At 29.6% G+C, this 16,231-nt stretch overlaps 1 protein-coding gene across 1 annotated transcript in view; it reads left to right on the forward strand.

Moving 5' to 3' along the window:
• Nucleotides 1–2,474: 2,474 nt before the first annotated feature.
• Nucleotides 2,475–16,231, forward strand: part of LOC142330478 (LHFPL tetraspan subfamily member 6 protein-like) — a 641,459-nt gene continuing 627,702 nt past the window's right edge. Inside the window, exon 1 of the mRNA XM_075375742.1 lies at nucleotides 2,475–2,702. The gene's annotated coding sequence lies outside the window, so the exon portion shown is untranslated. The remainder of the gene's footprint in view (nucleotides 2,703–16,231) is intronic.

Here is a 16,231-nt window from a genome sequence, read left to right on the forward strand (position 1 = left end):
ATGGATTCAGGAATGGTCAAAATGAACATTCCGTTGAAATCTGTAAACCAACATTTTTCGCGAATACAATCGCGAAATCATACAATCGTGAGCGAGCTGCCGCCCTTCCAGTCGTCAGCTAGAATAAAATAAGAAGATATTAGTCATGGAATAAATAATTAAATTATGGAAAAATTAAGTTTAAATAATTAATTATGGAATACAATATTCAATTGCTATTTTTTATCTTATTTGTCGTTGTAGAAATTATATTTCAGCCTGTCTCATCTTATCATGATTATATCGCTGGCTGCGTACTAGTCAGTGCAGTCAATTATTTCAGTCGTATACTGTGTGTCTTTGTCTGTTCATGTCTCTATTTCTTATCTTTATTCGACTTCGGTTTGGATTACTTAATCCATAAGATGCTCGATAACCAATACGCTGGTCGTTTTATGCAATCCAAAGGGATCTTCCATACTCCTAGGTTTTACGTACTACCACCGGGATGGTCTAGTGGTGAACGCGTCTTCGTAAATCATCTGATTTTGAAGTCGAGAGTTCTAAGGTTCAAATCCTAATAAAGGCAAGTTACTTTTACATGAATTTTAATACTAAATCGTAGATACTAGTGTTCCTCGATGGTTCGGTTTCGATTAACCACACATCTCAGAAAGGGTCGACCTGAGACTATACAAGACGACACTTCATTTACACTCATACACAACCATCCTCATTCATCCTCTTAAGTAGTCCTGACGGTGGCTTCGTAGGATAAACAGAAAAAGAAAATGGTTTTACGTACAGAATTATGAAATGTCTTTCCTTAAGCGAAAGTGAAGATAAATGATATTGTGCGAAGGAAAGCTGTCACAATTCTACTGATTTAAGGAGGGGTACGTGGCTACAGTACGGCAAATGGAAATCGGAAGTTGTTTATTTTCTGTGTAATGGAGTAGGGAATATGGTATTTTTAAGTTTTGTAAGAATTTGTTACGGGTATTGTCGCTGTAACTGAGTGAAAACATTTTATAAGTGAAGTGTTGGCGGATACGTTTTCCGTAATCCAGTAATAATAGGGGGGAATTATATGAACGAGAAAATAGAAAAATCCTTTATTCAAGCCGAAGATTCAGTATGGGGACGGTGTATCCTCAGCAGTGAGTTTTTGCAGGAATTTGCAGAGAAAAGAAAGAATGTTTCGTATATGCGGTTCTCGATCGAACGAAAGACACGTTATTAAGTGTTATAAAGGAGTGTATAAGACGTGGGATGGATATAATCTCTGATTGTTGGCGGAGTTACGATTATACACCTAATATACAAGGTTACAATTATATACATTCTGTTAATCGAATGATAACTTTCGAGATCCAGTTACCGGGGAACATAGAAAACACAGAGAAGAGTTTCTGGGACGGTAGCGAAAAGACCGAATCACAAGGAGCGTGGTTCATAGATATCTACTAGATTCCAATTTAAACGAATTCATGTGCTGCCTACGTAATATTAACAGAGATCAGTCTGATAAAATTTTTCAGTACATCGCCTTATTTTGATCTCCACAACAATGAACATAAGTAAAATATTTTTTCACGACAATATTAGTAATATAAGAAATGTATCCGCTTTCGAAATAAGATCCAAATATTTTTCGAAAGGAAGAAATTATTTTTTTATTCAATTTTTTTTATTTATAAAAATTAGGTAATTATATGTTCTAAGGATACTGGAAATTTAATAAAAAATGTTTTCATTCAAATTATTCCTTATATTTATTGAACTTTTAATTCCTTGTTCGTAACGAGTGAAGGAAATCTACAGTGATGAGAGGAATTCCCACCGCATTAGTTATCAAGCAAGCGTAATGATGAAAAAAAAATTATATATTTTTTCCCCTAATGTGTACGTTGCAATGTGTTCAACTAGTGATCAATAAGCAACCCCTCTCACATCACAAAGAGATGAAAATGGTATGTATGATACGTAAATGAGGTGTAGTCTTGTACAAAATCAGGCTGACTAGTCCTGAGATGCATAGTTAATTGAACCCATACCACCAAAGTACAACGGTATCCACTGTCTAGTATTCAAATCCGTACAAAAGCAATAAAGTTTTTCTAGGATTTGAACCTAAGAAACGAATTAACCACTGGACCAGCCCGGTGCGCTATAATATATGATATAGCAAGAAAAAAATAACAATATTTAGGTAAATTTCTCGGAATGAAGTCAGTAGGCTTATTAATTGCTGTTGTAGAAATATATAATTAATAAATAACAATAAAAGATTTTCAGCACTGAAAAATTGTGTCTGGGAAGGCAGATGTTTTATTACTGGTAAAATAATGGTAATAATGTATTATTACAATTAAGTTAAATGTAACATTATTCAAAATACGATATAAAACTATCGTAATGTTGGTAGCACTGAATGAATGATCAGGCGGCAAGTACAGCTAACAACGTCGGATCAGTAGAGTGCGCGATGTCGCTTAAGTTTTATTGCTAGTTTTGGGCAATCCAGTCAGTCTGTGTTTTGTTAACTAGGTGTACCGTAGTAGACGTGTTGATACGCATCAATACATCGTTTACTATGTTGTTATGTTTTAAATTTAATACCTTTATCGTTCGTTATTATTGCATCTTTTTTAATAGCAATCGTTTCTCTTGTTTTATCTCTTAATTATTAACAAAGTTTATTTTTGGCGTCTCATTTTAAGGTAAGAAAAATATTTATTAACTTCTTTTAAGGTTTATTTTTAGATTTTAAGTGTTAGAAATCTATTTCAGTTATAGAAATCAGTTCGTAGGAAGTCTTTTTGTACCACCATTCTCAATCTTTCTTCTTTATTTAGGAAACAAAATAATTTTGTTTTTCTAATTTCTTGTTTTGTTAAGATTTTTTATTTTTTTATTTTATCCATTTGAAGTTTTGATAAAAATAATGTTTTTAATATTATAATATATATTTTTTTTGAATTTAATATGTAATAAGTAACAATAAAAAAATTACCGACGTTGCCAAGTTTAGAGTTTGTCTGTAAAAATACATTGAAGACGTATACTGCTGGTCTGATTGCTGTTACCATTTCATTAGTTATGTTACAGACACATCAGTTGGTTTTATTAGAATTTAATTTTTATGTTTGATCATTTTAAGGAATAAATATTTATTAACTCATTTTTTTATTTAATTACAATTATTTTAGATAGCCTTGTTTGTGTGTTTTTCATCTTAGGTTCAGGAGAACGAAACATTTTTGTGTTTAAGATAAATTTTGTTGCATATATGTTTCTCGAAAATATTATAATTATTATTTTTTGTATTAAACAAAATTATAGAGTATGCAATATTCGAAGAACTATATTTTTTAACATAGAATGTTTTATCAATTACTAGTTATTTAGATATCTACTACCTTGTATATAAAGCCGGAAGTTTTTCGGTTTGTTTGTTTGTAGCAGCATCACGCGAGAACCAACCGAACGATTGCTTTCAAATTTGAAGGGTACATTTGTGTTATTTCAGGAAAAGTTTCAAGCTATAGACCGACGCCCTAGCCCCCTTGGGGATGAAGTTATGAATTAAAGATTTTCATTAAAGAAAAAAAAAAGAGTAATCCTTTTATTTCTATTGCCATGTCAACATAAATAAATTATGAATTTTTCGTTTTCATACAAGGTGTATGTAGTTTGTTTACCGTTGTTACTACTACTCTGTCTTTTGCAATTTAGTTTCTTTTTCGGGTTTCTATAAAGCCTAAATGCTTTAATTATTATTTATCAGTATTATTCTCACAACTACGAACACAGCGAGGGTCCAGAGGGGCGGAGGGCAAGACTGTAATGGCGAGCTTTGCAGTCCTGGGGTAGGCCCCGTCGAGCCTCTGGGTCGGTTCTGGGGTTTGTCTATTCCGACCTGTACTCAGGGGTCCAGATTTAGATTTTCAGACGAGTGCAGCAAGCTTCGACCGACTAGTATTATGTTATTCGTTTTCTAATTTGGTTTTTTTATGGCATTGTTAACAGAAAAAATAAATACTATAGAAATTTTTGTATAAAGAATAAATCATAAAAGCTAGACATTTTTGTAAAAAAATTTTAACTCTCTTATAATTAAGGCAGATAAAAAAATCTTTAACTGTTCTTAATCTTGTATCTGTAATCTTTCAGTTAAATCTTTTTTTTTATTGAGCATGCAGTCTTATGGCTGCATGCTCAATTTTAAATTGGCAATTAGTCATCTCTAATTGAGGTTAACCATTATTAGACATTAATATTAATTATGAATGAGAAGTAAAAAGAAACTGGTAAAATGGAGATTCAAACGTTAAAATTATTTTTATCTGATTTTGAATTAGTTTTCTATTTACGAATAAAAGTATTATTGTGTGATTCTCACATCTGTTTATCGTCTCCAATTACATTATTTGCAATATCCCGTTACATAATTTTATATAAACTTTCCTTTATTGGTATTATTTGTCTATGAAATTTTATCCAGCCTTGTTTTTATAACTTACAGTTTGTAAGAAAATACAAACGTTTAATTCACAAGATTTCCTAGTCCTGTGTGTTGAAACGTCAGACTGTAGATAAGTGTAGTTTACTTCTTATCTAGGACCGAAAAAAAAATTAAATTGTTTTACGTAACTATCAAATTTATTCCTTTGTTAATTTGAATTTTTATTTAAAATTTTTACAATTATTATAGTACGAGTATTATGTCACATCTCACAAATATATTATGCCATGTACTGTACACTATTTTTTAAAATCTCTTATTATTTTTCACATTTTTATATATCATAATTTTTATATTCGGTGTGGAAATTTATTGCTGAGTTTTGATTTACTTTCTTTCCTTTAAGAAGTTTTTATTTTTCTAGAAATGAAAACATATTTCAATGACCTATCAGAATTGAAAATTAAAAATTAAAAGTGGTTTTCGTAATAGCTTTTCCATTGCTTTTTCTTTTCAAAATAAAACAAAAAAAAAAGAAAACGACTTTTTAAAACTTAATTTAGTTAAAGTACATTATTCTTTCAGTATCGATTATACATAGAACAATTAAATACATTTATTTAAATACATCATTTTAACTTTTTTTCTTTGTTTCATGTCTACAAAATTACATTTTAACAGCAATTATTTTAGGATAAAGTGAAGTATTCATAAAAATTACGTCTTTTGTATTGTAAATTATTTAATTTTACTTAATTCTCTTTTATGCTTAGTTTAAAAATTTTAAAGTATTTTATTTATTTATTCGTTAAGATAAATCTTTTTTTTTACGATTAATTATTGTAATATTTTTCATTAAGTTATTTGAATTGACTTCTTTAGAATAAAGTTGTTGATGTGCTTAGAATCGATAAATCATATAAGGAGATACTGAATATTTGGCAAAATTGTTCCGATTAAGTTATTGCTGTAATAAATTTTAATTACTAAGTGAGCAACTTGCAGAATAATCCGAAAGTCTCCATATATCACTTCCCATTTCTGGATATCCTGGAGACTTCCGGATTAGTGTAATTTTCACATTAATTATTATTTGTTTTATTAATTACTTATATGAATTCAGTTACCCAATTTCTGTTGTTTTAAATTGACAATAAAGAGAAATTTTTCCAGTGTTAAAAAATTTAAAGAAACATTACTCGAATTGATGAAAATAAAAACTTATTTTCACAATGGGAACATAAAAGTGGAGGTGATTTTTTTTAAACTTCTTTATAATAAACATTCCTTCACGTTGTAAAAGGTTAAATTATTACAAAAAAATATGTCAATTATTACAAATAATCTATTATACAATATTAAATAAGGAGTCCAATAAAATTAAAAGTAAAATTACTTTTAATTTAGTACAAACCATTTAAGGATTTCTCAAAATCAAGGTTTTGTTTCAGTTTTTGTCAAAGTTATAATTTAAAATAAAGATACTACTTTAAAATAAAAGAGGAAGTTTTTTATATTGTTAAATTTTAGTTTTATTGTGTTATAAAAACAAATAATCCAAGATATTATTATTGGTACTTACGTATTAACGCCACCGCAGCTACAGCTTTATTTAAAAACAAAGTAGTCAATCGGATTTCGGTGGAAAATGAACAGTTTCTTTATTAATTTTAATAAATGGTTATTTATATTTATTTATTTTATAAATATAATTTAACCAAACTTAACCTACGCTCGCTTCGCTCGCTAACCTTGACTAATCAACAGGAGTGTTTTGATTATTTAAATAATAAATAATTCCAATAATTACTGAATTTATTAAATAAATACTCAAAAAATTACGGTGTTAATTAGTCAAGGTTAGCGAGCGAAATGAGCGTAGGTTAAGTTTGGTTAAATTATATTTATAAAATAAATAAATATAAATAACCATTTATTAAAATTAATAAAGATTCTGTTTTGAATCTATGTTAAACTCTATATCGGCCCATTTTCCACCGAAATCCGATTGTTTTTAAATAAAGGTATAGCTGTGGCGGCGTTAATACGTAAGTACCTTATTATTATACTTTGGATCGAACTGATTACAAAATTTGATTAAAATATATATATATATATATATATATTATTTTTATTTCAAGTGTATCTACTGTTTTTATGTATAAAACACTTTTTTTTTACATTATTCAGTTATTTATGGGTATTTTGTTATTGTAAAAATAAAAGACTGACTTATCAAAAACGCACTACAACAGCATAAAACCGCACTATTTTTACATACTTTTATTTATAATCGTATAATCGCATCAACAATTAGTCATTAGCGACTTATCAGTGTAATGTAACTGGATACAGTTACATTTACCGATACGTAAAGGTGTAGTCTTGAACAAACTTAGACCGACCAATTCCTAACATATGTAAATGAAAGCCAACCACCAAAGAACACCGGTATCCACGATCTAGTATTCAAATCCGAATAAAACTTCAAAATCTGGTGATTTACGACGTCGAGTTTATCGCTAGAAAAAACCGGGTGAGTTTAAATGCGCTACTTAAAAAGTATACACCTTTTCATTTGTTCTTTAAATTTTGAATGTTTTAATCAGTCCCAAATTGTAATAAAAAAGAAAAGCAAAATTCGATCAACTTGATTCTTTTTATACTAGACGCATTATATCTTTATCGTTGTGTTTAAGATTGTTTCATTATAATAATTTAAAAGCGAGGATTGTTTTAATATATTTTATAATTTTTTTATTACTCTTATTATTTGGCATCAAAGTTAAGAAAGTAATAAAATGAAAAAATAATTAAAATATATTGCGTTTTAGGTAGATCATGGTACCCATTACAATAGGTCAATGTAAATGTCGACATATCTTCGCGTAACACATCCCCCAGTCCCAAACATTTTTCCATCAGTTTTTCCCTAGATGAAAATGGCAACCCTTGATCTTCACTGAATTTGGTTAACTGGCATTTCTCCCGCCACCACTCCATTCGGTCGTCCTAGATCATAGACCAAATGTCAGTGCCAAGAAACGGCTACTGTGCCCCTAGAAACGGTTTAGCGACCCAAATACCTAAAAGCTCCTAGTGAGCTACATATCAGCGTGAGCGGATTAAGCAGGGTGCTATTCACCACCCGCTTATGTGTCCCAGCCACTCACTTGTCAAAACTTAAACTAAATCGGGGAGGCGCACGCCTTGTTAGTAATATCTTCACTGAAAGGCAGACAACTTTTGCAGCATCATATACTGCAGATTCGATGTCTATAAACTTTCTCAGGTTCAAGCGACAAATTATGGGATTCGCACCTAACATTCGACTATTGACTTGAACATTTCGATATAAGGACAAGTCTCTTATGTTATATATATATATATATATATATATATATATATATATATATATGTATACCGGCAATATATGTGTATATACGTATGTGTATATAAATTTTAAAATATAATCCAATTTTATTTTTTAAATTAACCCCCACCGCTTGAAATTGAAATATGTTTTATATTCTTTTGCTCTATCTCCCTTTGATTTGAAAAATTTTAAAACCTTTTTGGACGTTTATACTTCATATATATAGTTACCAATAAATCTCAACAATTTTTTAAACTTATAGTCCCCGGCCTAAAATGCAGAACATTTTTTTGAGAATTGTTTTTTTCTTATTTTAGTCTTTATTGAAGGGGTGTTAGAATTAGATGAAACTTTACTTAAGCTATCTGTTAAGCTTTCCTTTATGGCTGCAATTTAAAGGGTACATAATACAGTAAATTTGTATTTTTTTATATTTTTTTTTTTTTACCAAAGATAAATTTAAAAATAAATTACATTTAGATTTAGCTAATTTTTTTTGCAGATTATCCAAGAAGACGGTTTCTATTAACGCACAAATTGTTAAAATACAAACATATAAGCCTGTCAGGGCTTGCCCTTTCCGGATAGCCAGGGGCTCCGCCACTGGCTAGACCACCACCGTGTTCAGTTTGTGAAAATAATACTGATAAATGACAATTAAAGCCTGTTAAATTTATAAAAAATATCAGTGCATTTTTTTTTTTAAGCAACAGTTTGGTCAGCAAAGGAATCGAAACTTACGATTTATGTGAACTAAAAGGGTTTCAAAATAGTTTCATCTTAAAAATAGCAGTTATAGCTGGTTACCCGTCTTTCAAACGGATAAGTAGTATTGGCATGGTTCTTAGCGTTATCCTACAAACACTACGATGAGGTGACCGTACTTGGTTTATTATTTTTTATTTTTTTTATTTTTAATGTTTTTTAGTCGGTAAGCGGGAGCAGGTCCAGCCAGTCGCATCGCACACACAATAACAGTGACAGGGTCTGTGTTGGTTGATCCACGGCGGATCACGGTACGGCACCGTACACCGTCGCACCTTTAAAGCTACTTTTCTCGATAACTTAAAGATATTGCGAAAAGACACAAAGCATTTTTTGTAGAAAATTTAACTTAAAATATTGCAAGTGGTCTCGAATTCGGTATGGCCAAAGTAAAATTAAATATCGGAAATGATGGTGGCCGTTATAACGGCCACCATCATTAAAGTAAAACATTTCGAAATGGCAACAGTCTTACGTTCTTTCCAGGTGTAAAAGCTGTGTTCGCACAAAATTTCCACTGAATCGGTTGAACAGTTTTTGAGTGTGGTTTTGCGTAGTATAGTGATGTCACAGACATCACTACATTAGATTGCTTTCATAAGAAAGATACCAACCTATTGTAATGGGTACCATGATTCGACTTCCGGAAAATGTCGACATATCTTCGCGTAACACATCCCCCAGTCCCAAACATCACCGTCAGCTCAAAAATTTATATAAATATTTATATATAGATATATATATTTCACTTTCTTGTGGATACTATAAATACCATAATTTTGCGCCAATAACTTTCACATTTTTCCCTAAAAAAAAAACTCGATCCAAAATCTCGGTCGAGATTGTTAACGGCCAAAATCGGACCATGAGGGTGGAAGTGGGGTGACTTTTTCGAAAAAACAAAATATTGATAAACTTTTTATTATAATATATTATATTATAATACAATAGGAATAGGATAGGGCAGCTTACACTTTAATATCAACGCTTGACTTTATATTTAAATGAAAATAATGAGATTATATTTAATAATTAAAGGTCCTATGTTTAATATAAACGAGGTCATGGTTTTAAATGGACTTTTAATCAAAATCAGTAAAAGATCTTTAATAATTAAAAATAAAATTATTTGTTTTATTTTTTATGTAAAATATATATTTTTCAAACCGAATGAGTTATTCAATTTTAATGAGTTGTAAATGAGTAAAACCCCCAAATTATAAAATAGTCTATTTCATTATTTCATAAAAAAGATACTTATTGTAATGGGTACCATGATTGGACTTCAGAAAAATTTCGATATATATTCGCGTTTCACATCTCCCAAACCCCATAACCACCGTCAGCTCAAAAGTTTATATATATATTTATTTTTTTTACTTTCTTGTGGACACGATAACTGCCGAAATTTTGCGCTAATCACTTTCAAATTGTTCTGTAAAAATAACTCGTCAGAAAATCTCAGTCAAGTTCGTAACGGCCAAAATCGGACTATGTAAATGAAAATTGGGGTGGGCTTTTTTCGAAAAAAAATATCGCTGTAACTTTCTTATTAAGTAAGATATCGAACTGATTTAAAGTTCCTACAGTTTTTTGGATAAGGGCCTAGAACTTACGTAAGTAAAGTTTTTTGTATCACCAACCATTCGCCCAGGAGGTGGAAAAAATGCGGTTTTGAAGACAAAAAAAAATCATACCTCTCTTAACAGGCACAGTATCGAATCGGTTTTAAGTGGTCTCCTTAGTCCTCTAAACATTACCTAAAATTTTTATCTGAAACAATTTTTGATATGACCAACCTTTACGGCAAGGGATGACCAAATTTTTCTGGAATTGTAGGAAGATGGGCTTGTCGTATGCTAAACATATGAAACATTTTTTCCGTATTCAGTAAATTTGATGTTTTTCTTAATTTTTACGTGGAATTTTTTTATCCTATACTTAGCATCGGTAAAATCTACCTCCGCCTTCCGGCGTGCCGAAAGGGATTTTTTTTTGTTAGTCAATTTTATTGAAATTATTATTAGTTTTTTATTTAAATTATCGTGGGTATGTAAAAAAAAGACGTTTTTCGCCCCCCCCCCCAAAATAAATGTAAAAAATATTTTCATTTAAAAAAAAATTATTTCGAGAAAATATTGAAAACTTCTCAAGGTGAGAACTGTTATGTTTGTTAAAAATTCGAAAAAGTTACAAGAAATTAATACCGATCAAATGTTTTGTAGAATGATAAATATACATCAATTCCTCATTAATTGAATGTATAGTTAAATAAAGGAACATTACTTTGGTTCCTTTTTTTTTATAAATGGAATCTGATAAAAAAGAATATATATTGACAGCCGAGCAAATTTTTCATCGCCTGTTTAATATATAACAACTAATCTACGAGAATTTATTCGTACTGATTGACATCAGTAACCAACAACGTTACCAAACAAAAAAAAATCGGTAGTTGCTTATAAATGATGCGCCAAGTTACATGTAATCAAAAATAAAACTTTATAAGCTAGATGACTAACAGATGAAATGTTTTTTTTTTTTTTTTACTTGGCTCTACATAATTTTCTTTTCAAAAATCGTTTTACGCTTCCCAATAAATTTATCTCTAATAAAACTTTCTGGGGACATTATAAATAATAAGAAATCGTTAAATTTGCTGAAAAGAATATATTCTGGGAACTTCTTTCATTTTTTTTTTTTTTGAATCCGGTTATAAAAATCTAAGATAATAAAACTTGTAAATCTTTGCTTTTTATCTTAGTTTTTCCCCCGTTGATATTAATTTTACATTGAGATCTTCTTTTATTTTTTTATTGATTATAATAAAACTGTGATAATTCATTCTAAAATATTTAAATACATTTATATTTTATTAAGTTTTTATACGTATAAAAAAAAGATGATTTTATGTTAAATCGTATTTTTGTTTATTAAAAAAAATGAATGCATTAATTTTTAATGTAGTTCTGAACTTTTTTTATTAAAAAAAATGTAACTTCTGAACAGTAACATCATAATAATGTAATTATTTTTAAGCTTAATTTAAAATAACTTATTCAATATTTCAAAATCCATTAACGCGTTCTATTTTATTACATTAATATTTAACCTTGTTTCCATTTAAACATTATATTATTTTTAATATTTTTTTTATATATGAACGCAAATAAAATTAGTACTTATGGGAGGGCTGAGTTATAATCTGTATTCTTAAATAATAGGTTGGCAGAATAATAAATGATATAATAAAGTTGTTTTCGAGATAGGCAATCCTATGTACATTGTTACGACATACTAACGTACTGAAATCTGTATATTATAGTCACGTAAATAACAGGTAACTTGGCTCTTGCTAGCTCTTTAACATGTCAGAATGTATTAACTCAAGTCTTTACTTCCCCTCCCTAACAATTCATGCTATATTCCCGTCCTGTTTTTTCTATTGCAACAACACGCGTTGAACGTCACAACGTCTGCCTTTACATCGAGTATATTTAAAAAAAAATCTTTTTTATTTAATTATTTGTATTATATTGTGCTTCTCAGTTTTAATAACATCCATCACATTCAGAATAAATTTTATTTTTAATCATTTGTTCATAATTTTTTTCTATAGTTCATAATTTATCATCATTACTAAAATTATATGTTATGATATTGTTTTTAAAATAATTTCTTTATATAGATTTAATATTACAATAGAATCCTGTTACCCAAAATAATGTTGATTAATTCATTTCCGAAAATAGGGATTTTTGAAAAAACAAAATTAGATTTTTTTCAAAAACATAATTTCTTAAAAATAATAATGTCTACAAATAATAAAATGAATTTATAAATATAATTATATCATAATAACGAAAAAAAGGAAATACATTATAAAATAAATCATTGCGCAAGAAACAATAGTATGAAATGAAGAACCATTTACGATCTAACAAATCTGACGTGGGCCCATACGACTTCCTTGTACACTTTTCTTTTCTTTTTTTTGCGATTGTACCAGGTGGAGACCGGGACTCGCTTTTTAAGTTTAACTTAATCCCCACGCTGCAAGAGGTCACCACCTCTGCAAGAAACAGCCACCTCGAATAATTGTCGGCCACACAGCTGCAAATAATTGTTCAGTACAATTTTCGTATACTGAACAATGCTATGTTTCACACTTTTCCCCCTTTTTATGAAATAATGAAAAATGAGAAGCAGAAAATTTAATCAAATGACAACACGCTTAAGTCGATTCCATCAGTTTATATAGGGGAGCCCCTAAGGTCCACAAGCAAATGTGCAGGGGGACGAACAGGGATCAGACAACCTCTACTCACCCTCGTTCCCATCCCTACCGCGAACAATGGCCTCCATCATGGCAGCTACGGCATTCCACGCAGCCTCCGACTCGAGCATCTTGGTGATCGCGCTTTCAGCCACCAACTCCTCGAACTCCTTGACTACTGGGCGCCATACATCATACCAGCGCCCACACCAGAACACCACGTGTTCCGGGGAGTCGACGACTGCACAATACCTACCTAGGGGGGAAGCCCTTTTTCCTATGCAGGTAAGCGCCAGATCCTTGTACACTTATTAAATTACGTATAAACATTTTTGAAAACATAAAATTTTATTTTATTAATAACTTGTTTTTTTTTTTTGCTTTTGTTTTTGAATTATTGTTTATCGTACATTTTTTTACAACCAGGTTAATAATTATTAATAAATTAATATATTTAAAAAAAAAAAAAATCATAAAGTCGGTTTCGAACCGATGTGTTTTCCCCTTGTAAGATACAAATATTTCATTAATTAAAATTTGATTTGCCTATAACTCTGGAACCAATAATAAATGGTACCATAAGTACACGTTTAATATATCATTGAAAATCTCTGAATGAGGGTTTGTTACTGCAGTGAAGAAAAAGTTCAAAATCCATTTTTTGTTTTATTTTGGCCTTTTTTGGTTCAGTCGATTGCCATCAAAAAGGGTGTTGCACAACTAGATGTTACAAAAGTCCTAAATCCAAAATTTCAACATGCTACGGATATTCTTTTTTGAGCTATGCGAGATACATACGTACGTGCAGTTGTCACGCTAATATTAGTCAAAATGGATTCAGAGATAGTCAAAATGATAAGGATATTTCCGTTGAAATCTGAAAAGTGAAATTTTTCGCGATCATAATACTTTACTATGTACAAAGAAGTAAAAACATAGGAACCAATTTCGAAGTACCGAAGTTTTGCATCAGAAATTTTACCACATAAAAATTTATAGTAAAAAAAAAAAAGAACCATAACTGGTTGAATAAATTACCTATAGGTAAATTAGACGATTAATCAAACAATTAAATTTTTTTGTTTTTGTCTTCAGTCATTTGACTGGTTTCATGCAGCTCTCCAAGATTCCCTATCTAGTGCTAGTCGTTTCATTTCGGTATACCCCCTACATCCTACATCCCTAACAATTTGTTTTACATATTCCAAAAATTGCCTGCCTACACAGTTTTTTCCTTTTACCTGTCCCTACAATATTAAAGCGACTATTCCAGGATGCCTTAATATTTGGCTTATAAGTCTGTCCCTTCTTTTAGCTATATTTTTCCAAATGTTTCTTTCTTCATCAATTTGCTGCAACACCTCTTCATTTGTTACTTTATCCACCCATCTGATTTTTAACATTCTCCTATAGCACCACATTTCAAAAGTTTCTAATCTTTTCTTCTCAGATACTCCGATCGTCCAAGTTTCACTTCGATATAAGGCAACGCTTCAAATATATACTTTTAACAATTTTTTCCTGACATTTCAATTAATTTTTGATGTAAACAAATTATATTTCTGACTGAAGGCTCGTTTCGCCTGTACTATTCGGCATTTTATAACGCTCCTGCTTCGTCCATCTTTAGTAATTCTACTTCCCAAATAACAAAATTCTTCTACCTCCATAATCTTTTTTCCTCCTATTTTCACATTCAGTGGTCCATCTTTGTTATTTCTACTACATTTCATTACTTTTGTTTTGTTCTTATTTATTTTCATGCGGTAGTTCTTGCGTAGGACTTCATCCATGCCATTCATTGTTTCTTCTAAATCCCTTTTACTTTCAGCTAGAATTACTATATCAGCAAATTGTAGCATCTTTATATTTTCACCTTGTACTGTTACTCCGAATCTAAATTGTTCTTTAACATCATTAACTGCTAGTTCTACGTAAAGATTAAAATGTAATGGGGATAAGGAACATCCTTGTTGGATGTTAAATAACAATTTCAATAATAAAGAAATATTTTTAAAATAAAATATTATAGCAATGTCAATTTTTTTCTGTTCTCTTTTGTTCATATTACCTTTTTATGATAATCACTCCCTAAAGTGCGATATATATGTGTCAGAGATATATAATAAACTTCACGTTCCTTCGTTTCTTCAACAAAAAGATCTATAAATCATTCTGCTGTAGATGTAATTTTTCTCCATTTTCTAATCGGCTTATTTTATATCCAAGTTTCGGTGAGCGTATTCCAATGAAAAACTAATCTTGTTGAATTTATTACTTTTTTGGCATCATTTTAAGTAAATATCAATTTGTTTGTTTTGATCATTGCATTATTACGCTAAAATTCATGATTACTCAACGTATTTAATTTAAGTTAAAATTTAGATGTATTTTCTTCAAGCTACTGTTATAAATTACTTGTAAAATCCCTTCAGCATAAAATATTACATTAATATTGACAAATATAAATAATACTCCATAAATTAGGAATATTGATATTTCCTTATGGATTAATCAATAATTACAATAATTATATCCATTTTGATTACACTGGAACACCGAATAACCGAATTGAGTTTTACAAGGCCGAATCCGGGTAACTAGAAAATTAGAAACTTTTTTTATCTACTAGACATATCATTCTAATATTTAATTGCTATCACTCTTTATAAAAAGACGAAAATATAAAATATTAAATGTACTTTAGTAAAATTACAAACAGATATTCAGAACGTATTTTAAAATATAATAAAAAACAGATACAGTAAATTATAAACAGAAAGAAATTAGAATTACTTTCCCAGTGTGTTACAAAAAATGTCATTTAAAATTTAAAAAACTTACTAAACAAATTATAAGAAAAAACTTTCAAAAAACATATTGAAGAAAAAAAATTGAGTCGCATTCCTGTTGTAATGAAAATATTATTTATTAAAATTACAACAAATCGAAAAAATTATAAATCAGTACATTTAATAGAATAAAACTTAATGGCAATCATTAATTAAAATATCCTTAAAAACACAACTTCTTAAAATAATCTGCAATTTGTAATTGCTTTAATATTAATTAATCTTCTTTTGTAAGCTGCAAGCTTACGTAATTATTTTAAACAAAGAATCTATGCTGAATGGCAGTCTTTTTTGTCGCTCCAAACAGTAAACGGTAAGATAAACTGAATGTTTAGGTGAGCTTTCGTTTGACGGCCTTGGTTTTAAATCATTTCATCATTGCATCATCATCATAATTCTTGCTTGACCAAATTAATGTGTTTTCATAAATTTTTTAAAAAGATAATTTTTATAATTAGTTTAAAACTGTTAATTAGGTAAATTTCATAAGAAAGCTACCTACTGTAATGGGTACC

The sequence above is a fragment of the Lycorma delicatula genome, chromosome 9 (assembly GCF_047948215.1).
Source record: "Lycorma delicatula isolate Av1 chromosome 9, ASM4794821v1, whole genome shotgun sequence".
Lineage (NCBI taxonomy): Eukaryota > Metazoa > Arthropoda > Insecta > Hemiptera > Fulgoridae > Lycorma > Lycorma delicatula.